This window comes from Schistocerca piceifrons, chromosome 7, assembly GCF_021461385.2.
Source record: "Schistocerca piceifrons isolate TAMUIC-IGC-003096 chromosome 7, iqSchPice1.1, whole genome shotgun sequence".
Taxonomy (NCBI): domain Eukaryota; kingdom Metazoa; phylum Arthropoda; class Insecta; order Orthoptera; family Acrididae; genus Schistocerca; species Schistocerca piceifrons.
The window spans coordinates 518729956-518744806 of NC_060144.1; the positions used below are offsets into that span (position 1 = coordinate 518729956).

Consider the following 14851-nt stretch of genomic DNA (forward strand, 5'->3'; position numbering starts at 1 on the left):
CATGCTGCCCCACACACATTCTTCAGTTTCTGATGGGTGGCTACTGGTGTTTGGCCTTCAGCAGCCAAGAAAAGAATAACAGCCCATTGATCCTGTTTGGACACATTTGGTAATAACATCGCCATAGTTCACATTTTCACATTTACCACATGCATGTCAGAAAGACACTAATGCTACAGTAACTCCTTGCCTTCGTGTCAGTGTTTATATATCCACATCAGAGTCACACTCCGTTGCATATATACTGCAGCAATGCCCTCAAACAAATCCCTGGCATGGTCATGGGGAACTGCATGGCAACCTCTTAAGCCAACCTATTTACGGGCCATCTAGAGCATATCATCTTTGCCTCCCAAAATTTAAAACCCCTTGTCCGTTCATTGATATTTTCATGATCTGGACACAGAGCCAGTATGCCCTATTATCATTCCTCCATAGCTGCAACATGTTCTTTCCTGTTCACTTCACCTGATCCTCTCCAGCGCAGCGTGCCAACTTCCTGGATGTTGACTGCCACCCCTCTGTTGGTGTTATCTATACTTCTGCCAATACTGAGCCCACTAACCATCAACAGCACCTGCATTTTGACATCTGTCATCCCTTCCACAACAAAAATATTGCTCATATACAGCCTAGCTACTCTAACGGTTTGGACGACAATTTAAATGTGAAGTAGATATACTAACTCCCACTTCTTTTCCAAGGTGACTTACTTGAGATGCTTGGCTGGTCTTCCTTGCTGGTTAGCCTGCTGCTGCAAACTCTATTTCACTTCTTCTCTGAAGTATGCTGCTAGGTACAGGAATTCCTTAAGACTCTTTCTACTTATAAAAATAAGTAGTCATACAAAGTTTCATTTACGTTAACTAACAGTGTATATTTAAACTTCAGACATATTACAAAACCCATTCTTCACATTAAATCTATACTTTTTAGTAAGTCTCTCGTGCTTCCAAACGTCAGAAACAAACTAATTTACATATATGAGAAAGTTGGCTTAAACACCATGTCCATTCTCAACATAAATCAGAAACACGTCTTCCATTCAACAAGGCTAAGACAAAAGTTTTTCTCAAGAGTACCTTCTCAACTGTTCTCGTTATTATAACAATGATCACTGACACAATTAGCACAGAATAACATAGAAGCTCCATGGTTCTTCCATACACTTTCACTAAAACTTCCATGGATGACCTGACAAGTACTTGTCGTTGCCATTCGACCGTTGCATCTACATTATTCTCACAACTAAATTTCAAACCTGCACACACAAACATGTGACACGCAGTAGACAGGATTCTATCATTCCACACTCACTTCTAAAACGTCATGTGTTCAAGACGGTAGAAGGCTGAGTGGTTCTAGAATTTACACAGACATTCTTGAAACACTATATATCTCCCCCTCAGATCGGACACGTGATATTTTATACACAACCATTATGTAAATAATATCACTCATAACAACATTTCATATCATAACAATATACTTTTCTTATACATACATCTTTCATTTAAACAACAATCACTTTTTTCCTCTAGAATAATCTTTAGCTGAGCGTTTCTTTACTCTGTTCTTACTTTACTTTGAGATCCAGACATGAGCATTTATTCGTGGTTCAGTCAGCTTCCCTAGTATTTAGGAACTGTAAGGACTCTCCTTAATTTCAATCGTAAACTTCAAGTGTTCATGACACATGAGTAATCTGCTTTTACATTCTCATTTTTTTTACTACTTTTCCTTAGTATATACTATTTTTTGTAGTTTGGAGGAACTCTGGGCAAAATGAAAGTGTTCTTTTTGACACTCATAAACTTACATGAAATGTAACAATGTTAGTTGTGCATAGAATTCAAACTTTCCAGAATAATCCCTATAAAATTTGTGACTTTTGTCATGATACTGTCCTCTTCTCCTAGGATCAGTACCTATACCTTGCTTGTGGGTTGACCTTATGAGGGCACTTCCTCTTTCCATTCTGGTAGGTATGCCCCTACTTTTTAGGCCACAGGTCGTCCTATTTCCCCGTTCATTACCCTAGTATACATTCCTATGTATACTATAATTAAGTGTTCACTGGTAAAAATAAAAATCTATTTTACACTTTGCATTCACTTTTTACTGCTTCATTTACTCCCTAGAGTCATCCTGTACTTCTCAACTTTATACTCTTAGTAGATACTATGTCTATATATACAATTCAAGTCCCACTATCCTACAATTCGTCAGAGTATTTATTAAACTGACATTTCCTAATGATCAGCATGACTAATGCCACCCTTGCTTTCTTTTTCTTTCGTTGCTCACGTCTCATCCTTGTCTATCTCCTGCTCATTACTACTTCATAGTTATCCCACAACACACATGCTTTTGTCTCCCTCATTGTGCATGAGTACTTTGCCACTATTCTTTCTTTATATACACTTCTTAGTGTATGTGTGTGTGTGTGTGTGTGTGTGTGTGTGTGTGTGTGTGTGTGTGTGTGCGCGCGCGCGCGCGCGCGCGCGCGCGCGTCTATATATAAAAACAAAGATGATGTAACTTACCAAACGAAAGCGTTGGCATGTTGATAGACACACAAACAAACACACACTCAAAATTCAAGCTTTCGCAACCCACGGTTGCTTCGTCAGGAAAGAGGGAAGGAGAGGGAAAGACGAAAGGATGTGGGTTTTAAGGGAGAGCGTAAGGAGTCATTCCAATCCTGGGAGCGGAAAGACTTACCTTAGGGGGAAAAAAGGACAGGTATACACTCGCGCACACACACACACACACACACACACACATATCCGTCCACACATATAAATTGTTAATGGCAGTCCACACGTGAATAGGGAACGCTCCAAATGCTTATGCTTTTGCTACTAGGATTAATAATGGAACGTAAGGGGTTCAACTGCGAGAAGATGACCTCAGCTGTTTCTCCCAGCAGGAAAGACATCTCTCCGTTTTGGGTGCTGCATGCGCATGCATTTAACAAATGTGCATGCGATGTACTAGTTTTTGGGAAACGAATAGAATCGTTGTACGTGCCAGTCTTTACGTATAGATATAAGTAAGCGAAGATGGTTTAATCCTGCCACGTGGATTGCTTTCCACATGACGCACTTGCCAGTCTCATGGGCCAGTGGCCCGACATGCAGTTTGTCCTGTTGCATGGCTTACTTTCAGAGACTCGCAAGTTTATCGTAGTGCTTGGTTGTCATGAAAGTGAAAAGTAGGACCTGTCTGGGATTTGAACCCGGGACCTCCTGCACCCAAAGCAGGAATCATACCCCTAGACCAACAGGCCCCACAAGTAAGCAGACCTGCACCCCGCCACCTACTGAGATTTTGCCGCACTTGCTAGCTGCAGCATCCAATCTGGAGCATATTCTCTAAAAGGTTTCTTAATCCGACACCTACAACATGAGCTGTGCTGAACACCAGTGTATGTGAATGCTGAAAGAGCTGCTCGAGTTGTGTGACAGTATTTCGACCGTGTGAAGTGCAAACGTTATCGTGTCGCGCAGTATCCGCCCACTACGTAGCGTTCTGGGTCAGCATGTAGTTTTGTGTCTGTATATGTGTGGACGGATATGTGTGTGTGTGTGGGAGTGTATACCTGTCCTTTTTTCCCCCTAAGGTAAGTCTTTCCGCTCCCGGGATTGGAATGACTCCTTACCCTATCCCTTAAAACCCACATCCTTTCATCTTTCCCTCTCCTTCCCTCTTTCCTGACAAAGCAACAGTGGGTTGTGAAAGCTTGAAATTTTGTGTGTGTGTTTTTTTTTATTGTGCCTATCTACCAGCACTTTCCCGTTTGGTAAGTCATGGAATCTTTGTTGGTCCATTGATCGTGAATGGACCAAGTTGTCTAGCTTGAAGGGGGAAACCAGATGGCGCTACGGTTGGCCCGCTAGATGGTGCTGCCATAGGTCAAACGGATATCAACAGCATTTTTTAAAATAGGAACCCCCATTTTTTATTACATATTCGTGTAGTACGTAAAGAAATATGAATGTTTTAGTTGGACCACTTTTTTTGCTTTGTGATAGATGCCGCTGTGATAGTCACAAACATATGGCTCACAATTTTAGACAAACATTTGGAAACAGGTAGGTTTTTTAAATTAAAATACATAACATAGGTACGTATGAACATTTTATTTTGGTTGTTCCAATGTGATACATGTACCTTTGTGAACTTATCATTTCTGAGAACGCATGCTGTTACAGGATGATTACCTGTAAATACCATATTAATGCAATAAATGCTCAAAATGATGTCCGTCAACCTCAATGCATTTGGAAATACGTGTACGACATTCCTCTCAACAGCGAGTAGTTCGCCGTCTGTAATGTTCGCACACGCATTGACAATGCACTGACGCATGTTGTCAGGCGTTGTAATGGATCATGATAGCAAATATCCTTCAACTTTCCCCACAGAAAGAAATCCAGGGACATCATATCCAGTGAACGTGCGGGCCATGGTATGGGGCTTCCATGACCAACTCCACCTATCATGAAATATGCTATTCACTACCGCTTCAACCTCACACGAGCTATGTGCCGGACATCCATCATGTTGGGAGTACATCGCCATTCTGTCATGCAGTGAAACATCTTGTAGTAACATCGGTAGAACATTACGTACAAAATCAGAATACATTGCACCATTCAGATTGCCATCGATAAAATGGGGGCCAATTATCCTTCCTCCCATAATGCCGCACCATACATTAACCCGCCAAGGTCGCTGATGTTCCACTTGTCGCAGCCATTGTGGATTATCGATTGCCCAATAGTGCATATTATGCCGGTTTACGTTACCGCTGTTGGTAAATAATGCTTCGTCGCCAAATAGAACGTGTGCAAAAAATCTGTCATTGTCGTGTAATTTCTCTTGTGCCCAGTGGGAACTGTACACGACGTTCAAAGTCGCCGCCATGCAATTCCTTGTGCATATAAATATGGTATGGGTGCAGTCGATGTTGCTGTAGCATTCTCAACACCGATGTTTTTGAGATTCCTGATTCTCGTGCAATTTGTCTGCTGCTGATGTGCGGATTAGCCACGACAGCAACTAAAACACCTACTTGGACATCATCATTTGTTGCAGGTCATGGTTGAGGTTTCTCATGTGGCTGAACACTTCCTGTTTCCTTAAATAACGTAACTATCTGGCAAACGGTTCGGACACTTGGATGATGTCATCCAGGATACCAAGCAGCATACATAGCACACGCCCGTTGGGCATTTTGATCACAATAGCCATACATCAACACGATATCAACCTTTTCCGCAATTGGTAAACGGTCCATTTTAACACGGGTAATGTATCACAAAGCAAATACCGTCCGCACTAGTGGAATGTTACGTGATACCACGTACTTATATGTTTGTGACTATTACAGCACCATCTATCACAAAGCGAAAAAAGTGGTCGAACTAAAACATTCATATTTCTTTACGTACTACACGAATATGTAATAAAAAATGGGGGTTCCTATTAAAAAAAAAAGCTGCTGATATCCGTTGGACCTATGGCAATGCCTTCTAGTGGGCCAACCATAGCGCCATCTGGTTTCCTCCTTCAAGCTGGACGAGTTTCGTTCTTTGTAGTTTTTCCATTTGATGCTTATTTCGCAAGATATTTGGCCCGGTCACTATCAATGGACCACCCTGTATAAACGATGTAGAACCGTCGTAGTTCTTATATACATATGCGATGTGGAATCATCATATATGAGCATATTTCCCTGTGTACACATATTCTTTCCCCTACAATACCTGGCAATTCTCACATCGTGACAGGCTTTTTAATCTGTAATTTCAGTATCTGTGTCTAAATGTATTTTTTGTGCATGCGGATGTGTGTTCGTGTAATCTGATTCTTTTGCCTTCTTATCTAAAGATAAGATGTATGTTATTAGAATCCACAGAAACAAGGAAGGATTCAGTGACAGAAGTTTGTGAATATGAAAAGATGGGAAAAAATAGATAGGTCCTCAGATGAGAAGTAATAAAAGAAAAAAATAGATATGGTTGCTAAGATCTGAGAAGAGAAAGAAGAGAGCCCCAAACACAGGAAACCCTTCCCACCTCCCTTCCCCAGGATCCCTACCCCTGAGGTACTTGAGTGAGATGCTGGAGGAGGTTTGGTGTTAAATTGTTTCATACAGAATGGACATTCCCACCTTCAACCTTGAGGTCCCTAAAGGAAATCTTAACAGCCCTATGGAAACGCAAATGATGAAGAATCAGGCACACTTGTTTGCGAGAGTCATCTGAAAGGTGTGATGTGTGGTTTGTGTTAGCCACGATTTATTTGCTCTTGTAAACCATGCGTTTATTTGCAATACCCATCCCTTTCAAAACCTATGCAAACCCCCCCATTTACACCACATCTCACAAAAGGTATAAAATACTCTATACAAAATAGAAAATTCATACACTATGATATTACAGTTGTTTAATTATTCATCTCATATAATATTATCCATAAATATAATACTCTATCCATTTTATTTTACGTCAATATCACTTTCTTTCTTATTCTGTGATTCTCTTAAGTTTTCTTTATCTTGTAGTCGTATCCAGTTTTCTAAGCACTATGATTATAGGATAGTTTAAGATGTTAGGAATAGATGATAGAATAGTGTAAGATTTTTAAGGAATTCGGTGCAGGAAAACTAGTTTGGAAGAAACACTGAAAACAACTCAGGATCTGACGGTCGTCACTCTGTCCGTTAACTCAGAATATTAACGTCCCTGGGGGATAGATGACTCTGCCCGGGTCCCATGGATCTGATATTGACTTTTCTTGAGCACTGGCAGACCAGTTAATTCTCTTTAAATCTCTTTTGGAAGTCCCCCCAGGAAGAAAAATTCTCAGTATTCATGGTTCCCCTTTCTGAGGCTTCTCCTAGAAGGTAACCCACAGCAAATTCAATCTTTTTAGAGTCTTCCCAATTTTTTGGCAAAGCTTGGTTAAACCTTTTCAAGAAATGTGTCAGATGTACATCTCCATCAGGCTTAAATTTGGGGAATTGCCTGGATAACCCTGAATTAGCCCCTCCCCCCCCCCCCCCTCCCATTGCAGATCTGTCACCACTTCACTAGTTAATACCACATTAGATGAAGTTACCATTCCTGGTATCATTTAGTTCAGAAGATAGAATAGGGGATGCATTTCCGGATGTTACTCTCTCCGTAACTTTTCAATCTATTATTTCTTCAACCTGTTCTTCCAAACTACTTATATTTATGATATCAGAGTTCGCTAATTTCTCTTTGAAGTTCCTTTCCACATTATCTACTCGTGTATAATTTGTAATTTGAGATTGAATTATTGGCATTAAATTATCCTGCTTATCGACACACTCTTTCAAAGTACTCAACCCTTACTTTACGGCATTAAATTTAACATTGCACACATTTTCAAAGGATCCTAACCTTTCATTAAGCTCTGATTCTACACTTATTACATTTGTCTTCAACTATAACCTTTTGTCAAATTCAGAAAATTATCAATCTGTTTCTGACTGAAGTCAGTAAACATTTGATTTACGTGAATAGTCAAGGAACTAGTCAATTCATTCTTTAAATCTAATTTCAAATTCTCTACCTTACTATTTCAGGCATCAAATTCAGTCTTTAAAGCATCCATGTCTTCTCATATATTACTAAATTCTTTGCTATGCAAGTCGGCTTTGACATTTAAAAGTCCTAAATTTGTTGCTTGGGCACTTAATTGAGAATTTACTGATTCTAGTTTTTCACTTAGAGTCACATTTTGAGTTTTTATTAAATTTCCTAACTCAGACCAATCAGGCACTTCCTTACTAACTTTCATAGCCATAGTTGGTTCTCGAGTTTCCTTGACTTGTGGTATGTTATCCATATTCTTGCAAGCTTTTGATCTTGTAAGTATTTAACTAACTTTATGAATATAATAGAGGGAAACATTCCACATGGAAAAAATATATCTAAAAACAAAGATGATGTAACTTACCAAATGAAAGCGTTGGTATGTTGATAGAGACACTAACAAACACAAACACACACACAAAATTCAAGCTTTCGCATCCCACGGTTGCTTCACCAGGAAAGAGGGAAGGAGAGGGAAAGACAAAAGGATGTGGGTTTTAAGGGAGAGGGTAAGTAGTCATTCCAATCCCGGGAGCGGAAAGACTTACCTTAGGGGGAAAAAAGGACAGGTACACACACACACACACACACACACACACACACACACACACACACACACACACACATATACCGACACAAGCAGACATTTAGGGGGGAAAAAGGACAGGTATACACTCGCGCACACACACATATCCATCCGCACATATACAGACAGAAGCAGACATTTTCTGCTTGTGTCTGTATATGTGCGCATGGATGTGTGTGTGTGTGTGTGTGTGTGTGTGTGGGCGCGCGCGCGCGCGCGAGTGTATACCTGTCCTTTTTTCCCCCTAAGGTAAGTCTTTCCACTCCCAGGATTGGAATGACTCTTTACCCTCTCCCTTAAAACGACATCATTTCGTCTTTCCCTCTCCTTCCCTCTTTCCTGATGAAGCAACCATGGGTTGTGAAAGCTTGAATTTTGTGTGTGTGTTTGTGTTTGTTAGTGTCTCTATCAACATACTAATGCTTTCGTTTGGTAAGTTACATCATCTTTGTTTTTAGATATATTTAACTAACTTTAAGTACGGTAACTAAACTAATAAATTTCACTGAACAGTTGGTACTACTTTGTACTAAAGCCATAAAGTTCTGTTTTACATTCACCCAGAGGAGAATCTGCGCTGCATCGGTGAGCAGATGTGGAGGCAGGTCAGCACCAGTGAACAGCAACTGGTGCCGGCAGCTTTGGAGAGCTCTACATTCCCCGCCCCGGATCTTCTTAGTCATAATGTTCCAGGCGTATTTCTTCTTAGAGAAAAACACTGAATCTTCTTCTCTATTTCTCAATTGAGAATTTTGTTCCTTAAGTATGTTCCGCTGTCTTGGAGTAAATTCTTTGTCGTATTTGGTTTAGCTGCTATGGCAACATACAACAGCTTCTTTCCTCGTTTTTTGGTCTTAGAATTCCTATTTTTTCAGTCCTTTCTCACTGGTCGCCACGTTTTAACGGCTTGTGGTGACTTTTTTTAATACGCCTTCTCTTCTAAAACTGTGCCCTTTCGGCAACACCATCAGTATATTTGGACTCCATGCGCAATAACAAATTCGCACTTTCAATATAAATATATACTGTTTAGTAAGTCTTTCATGTCTCCAAATGTCAGAAACAAACTAATTTACATATACAAGACAGTTGGATTAAACACCTTGTCTATTCTCAACATAAATCAGAAACACGTCTTCCCTTCAACAAGGCTAAGACAAAAGTTTTTCTCAAGAGTACCTTCTCAATTGTTCTTGTTATTATAACAATGGTCACTGACACAATTAGCACAGAATAACATAGAAGCTCCATGTTCTTCCGTACACTTTCACTAAAACTTCCATGGATTGCCCGACAAGTACTTGTCATTGCTGTTATTCTTATGTTAACTCCTGGCAGGAAACATCAAGCAGGTCATACTAAGTCTTAAAAATTACATGTCACTGAATGGTAAATGATAATTTCACTAAAAATGCCATGAACCAATCTCAATAGCTCACAACCATGACTTCTCACTACTGTCCCCACGAAGCCTTGTTTCATGATTCTAAAAATATATGTACTCTTTTAAGTTATGGGAGATCTGCACTTAAATATACATATACAGTTTATGGTCACATTTACTTATATCCATAACTAGTTAAATATGCTTTTCTGGATACTAAATAATCAGATATTGGCTAAAAATCACCATTATTTGCATCAAAAATAAGATTTTATGACCAAAAATTTTCATATGCACAATAACATAAAGATAAACATAAACAATATTAAAATGAAGTAAAATTCGTTGTAAAATAAATTAGTAAGTCAATGTATAATAATTACTAAATAATATTTAAGAATAAACTACACATGAGTCACAAGCTAGATCATGGACTTTGATGTTGTATCCTTTTTATTAACATTATCAGAACATAGTTAACCTATGACTCTTTTTTGTACATCCTCATTTTTACTTCAATTTATGAGTTCCGAGTCACATTATACAATGAGTACCTTAGCATATTTTCAACTTAACATTTCCTACGGTCAGCCAACAAAGCTTTGACTTCAAAAAACTTCTTTCTACTTCAACTGACACAAGAAGAGCACATTCAAACAGGACTATACAATTTGAATCTAAATCTAGGAGTTTATGAGAACTTTTCACCAACAAAATCATAGAAACACAGTGGATATATTTATTTTTGTTTATTCTAACACTTTTTTCCATTTTCTTTAACACTTCTTTTCCACTTTGCAACAAACACCTTCTAATGTGATCATATTTTTTTCACCTGTTCTACCTACTTCACTAATGTCCCGCAACAGTTACAGCAGCAAGAACAAATTCAAAATTTGAATTTATGTATTTGTATTTCTTTATTGGTCCTGTAAATCGTGTTCAGGTACATATTTTGCACAAACGATGTAGGACAAGTCAGGTTGGTACAGTATATACATCATGATACACATTTTTATTTTGAAAGGATAAATAGTTAAAAATTATTTAATACATGTTGAATATTGATGACAAATTTAATGTAATAAAATAAAATGATAGACTTATTAAGAATATTTGAGCAATTACACTACACTTTTCTGGTACTCTAAAAACTCGGAAACAGAATAGAAGCAGTGGTCAACCAAGTACTCTTTCAGTCTCACTTTAAACTTTTGCATATGTTTCAAATAGGATGGCATGTGATTGTACAGCATTACGCCATTATGATACACTCCTCTCTTACGAATGTTTGTACTTACTGTATTGAGTAAGTTTGCAAGTAATGTTTCTGCCTAGTACCATGAGGGTGGTAATCACAGTTATACTTGAAGATATTTCCATCTTTTAAAATGCTTCCTTTTGTGAAATTTAATATTTCATACATATATAAGCAAGGAAAAGGCAGTATACTGAGATTTTTAAATATTGGTCTACAGGAGTATCTGTACTTAGCATGGTTTATTATTCTAACAATCTTTTTCTGTAGACTAAATGTTTTGTTTGTACCTACGGAGTTCCCCCAAAAGATAATGCTGTACATCAGCAGTGACTGAATACTGCCATGGTACATTGTGATCAGACGCATGGCTTGTATTTTGTGTGAGGATTCTTACTGTGTGCACAAGTGTGTTTAGCTTTTTATTTGCATGGTTAAGATGTGTCTCCCATTTTAGGTTTTGCTGTATATGTATACCTAAAAATTTTGTGTTGCTCACAGATGAGACAGTTTTTCCATCAATTTTAAAAATTGGTCTTGCAGGATGTAGTTTCTGTGAATTGTGGAAATTGACTGCCACTGTTTTTTTCATTATTTATTATTAGCTTGTTTGTTCTGAACCCTTGTGTCAAATTTTGTATTATACCTGTAGCTGTTTTTTGTAGGCTTTCCTCATCATGTGATTTGATTAGGATATTTGTGTCATCAGCAAAAAGTACTGTTGTCCCTTTAGTTATTTTTTCTGACAAATCATTAACATAAAGAATGAAAAGAATTGGCCCAAGGACTGACCCTTGAGGAACTCCATATGTAATGTTTTGTGCATTACTGTAAAAATTACAATTTTTTTGTATTTTTATATTTTATTTGAGTGATCTGTTGATGGTAATAAAGGTAGGAATGTATCCACTTGTTTGGCAGGCCTCGTATTCCATAATTATCTAGCTTCTGCAACAGAGTATTACGATCAATTGCATCGAAGGCTTTACTAAGGTCAAGAAATATGCCAGACACATGTTGCTTATTATCTAATGCAGTTAGAATTTCATTTAACCCTAGGACTCACTCTGCTAAAATTTTCCTAGTACTCCATCTGGGGTCATACATGACCCCAATCAATATATAATTGACTGTGTGTACTAATTATTCAGAGAACAACGTACTGTCGTTTAATACTGTTTGTTTACATTTTATTTATTATTTACACACATTTCACAGCTTTTTTAACAGGTATGTACATAGTAGAATTAAATTACATATCAGAAGTTACAATATTACTCTAAGTCATAATTTGTTTCACTCATAAATGTTTCACAATGGCTTCAAATTTACAGAAAATGTGAGAAACAACTCAACAGGAAACATAATTTTTTACCGGAATCCGTACCATAGTCATCTGCACATATTTTGCAAGTAGTAACTATTTCAGAATGTTCCTTGCAAACAAATTTGTTACACTTTTTGCATATTGAACTGTATTTTGTGTCCTTTGATCGGGGGCAAATGGAGCATCTGCCTCGCTTTCTCTTCTGATTGTCGGGTATTACGTCTGGATGTCCACAGATCATCAAATCCACACCGTTTGATACTGCTAATAATATCCTTATTCCTTGCTTGTGGTAAACTCAAATGACGTTCCACTTGGGGCTTTGCCATTTCTTTGGCAAACTTCATTAGAAAAAGACATATCTCTGTTTTTTCAACAGCAACACAGAAGAGTCTGTAGGCATAGAGTGCAGCTAGATCGACAAGATCATAAAATACTGCTAATGACCAACGTTTTGTACCCTTTTTCACAGAATAGTAAGAGCTCATTTGGTCTAGCGTATCAACACCTGATTTTGTTGAGTTGTAATACTACACTACTTTTGGTTTTCGTTTCAAGTTGTTTTCTTTGGGCACTTCAAATGATTGATGTTGTGTTGACAGGAGTAGCACAGCCTTATTTCTTTTTGGAACATACGAAACTAATAGGGTTTTACCACTGTATGCAAATCTGGTAGTGCATTCTTCCCTAGTTTTCGAAGGCAAAGACTCTTTTGGGACTTCTTTTCTTGTAGAACGTAGAGTACCTACAAGTGTCAACTTCATTTTCAACAATTCTTGGCCAAGGTCATAACTCGTGAAAAAATTGTCAGTGGTAATATTCCTACCACTGCCAGCCAGATGACACACTAAATCTAAGACCACTCTCTTGCCTTGATTCACTTCTCTCACATCACCACTCCTTCCAGTGTACATTTGAAGATTTGTCAGATAACCATGTTCACAGTCTACTGCGCACCTCTTGATGCCATACTTTCCTGGCTTTGAAGGAATGTAGACCTTGAAACTGCACCGACCTCTGTATATGCAAAGATGTTCATTAACAGTAATGTTGCTGGAAGGTATAAATGATGTTTGACATTGCACGGCAAACAAATCAAATATTTCCTGTACAGCTTCAGCCTTATTTCCAGTCCTATCTTTCCTTTCAAGTCTTGTGATGCGGTCGTCAAAATGAAGTGAACACAGAATGTCCTGATATTGCCTCCTCGACATAGTAGCACGGAATAGAGGAGTGCCATATTTAGAGTCCCAAAATTCGTCAATAGGTTTCCCCCGGCTCTTCTGTACGCCATACAGAATCAGCAAGCCCAAAACTGAAAGAAGCTCGCATCTGTCTGTATCACGCCAGTCAACTAATTTTCCAGACACTTTCAATTCATTTCCTCGTTGATTTGTGAACTGAACTACTATATCCAGCAATTCATTAGTAATAAACTGCCTGAAACAGTCAACAGCTGAGCTAACACTAACTGTACTAGGAATACCTGCTGAAAATCGTTGTATGTTGCGGATTGGAAATCTACGAATTGATGGTTCTTTTGTACTCCATGCAATATCCCGACCCCTGCTTACCAGTACTGCACTTTCATCATCTCCACTGTCATCATTTTCAGCAAGAATATCATTTTCTTCTAATTCAGGTAAACAAATTTCATCACTTTGGTATACCTGCGTCTCTGTTCCATCATCTTCGGCATCACTACCTTCTGAATCACTACTGCTATGAAATAAGTCTTCCATAGCTTGTTCTACACTATAACCAGGAGCAAAACGTATTCCATCCATGCTGAAATTACACTGCAACAACAAACGTACAAACGAACTACCAGTTTGAGGTTAGCTCTGAGTAACACCTGAATTCAGTGTTACCAACTCAAAATACCTAAGAAAGAGATTGATAGTTGATAATCTATACATTCTATGAATGTTACATATAATCTATCTGGGGTCATAATTGACCCCAATAGTAGTTTTTGTTAATTATTGATTTAAATGTTGCATCAAGCGCTCTAAAAGTTTTTGTGAGAGAACTACAATACTGTGTGGTAAAAGTCATAAAATTCTGGATTTTTACAAGAAATAGAAATATTATTTTATCCATAGTGAAGATGATTGGGGTCACCTATGACCCCAGAGTGAGTCCTAGGGTTAAGAAGGTATAAATAGTTGACTGTGTTGATCTGCCAGTTCTGAATCCGTGTTGCGCATCACTTCTTATGTTTTCTTTATTTAGAAAGGCTGTCAGCCTTCTAAGAAATAGTTTTTCAAGAATTTTACCAATGCCTGACAATACTGATACAGGTCTATAGTTTGCAGCTTCATGTTTGTCCCCTTTCTTGTACAGTGGTGTCACTTTTGCCAGTTTCAGATTTTTCGGGAATATACCACTCAGGAATGATGAATTGAAAATATCCGTTAGTGGTTCTATGATAGATGTTACACTTGCTTTGATGATAATATCTGGTATTTCATCAGTACCTGCTGAATACTTATTGGGTAACCTTTTTATAATGACAGATAATTCCTCAGGTGTTGTTGTATTGCACTGGTTTTCACATTGCATTTATTTTGGTGAAACACTGATTGCTTCAGGTAGACTGGTCAATTCAGAGATACATGCATCTGGTTTGTACGATTGTTAATTTTAATTAACGAAGACA

The 14851-nt window shown here is 38.2% G+C and overlaps 1 non-coding gene across 1 annotated transcript; it reads right to left on the reverse strand.

Moving 5' to 3' along the window:
- Positions 1-3220: 3220 nt before the first annotated feature.
- Trnap-ugg lies at positions 3221-3292 on the reverse strand. The gene has a single exon. It is a non-coding gene; the product is annotated as a tRNA-Pro (tRNA).
- Positions 3293-14851: the final 11559 nt, after the last annotated feature.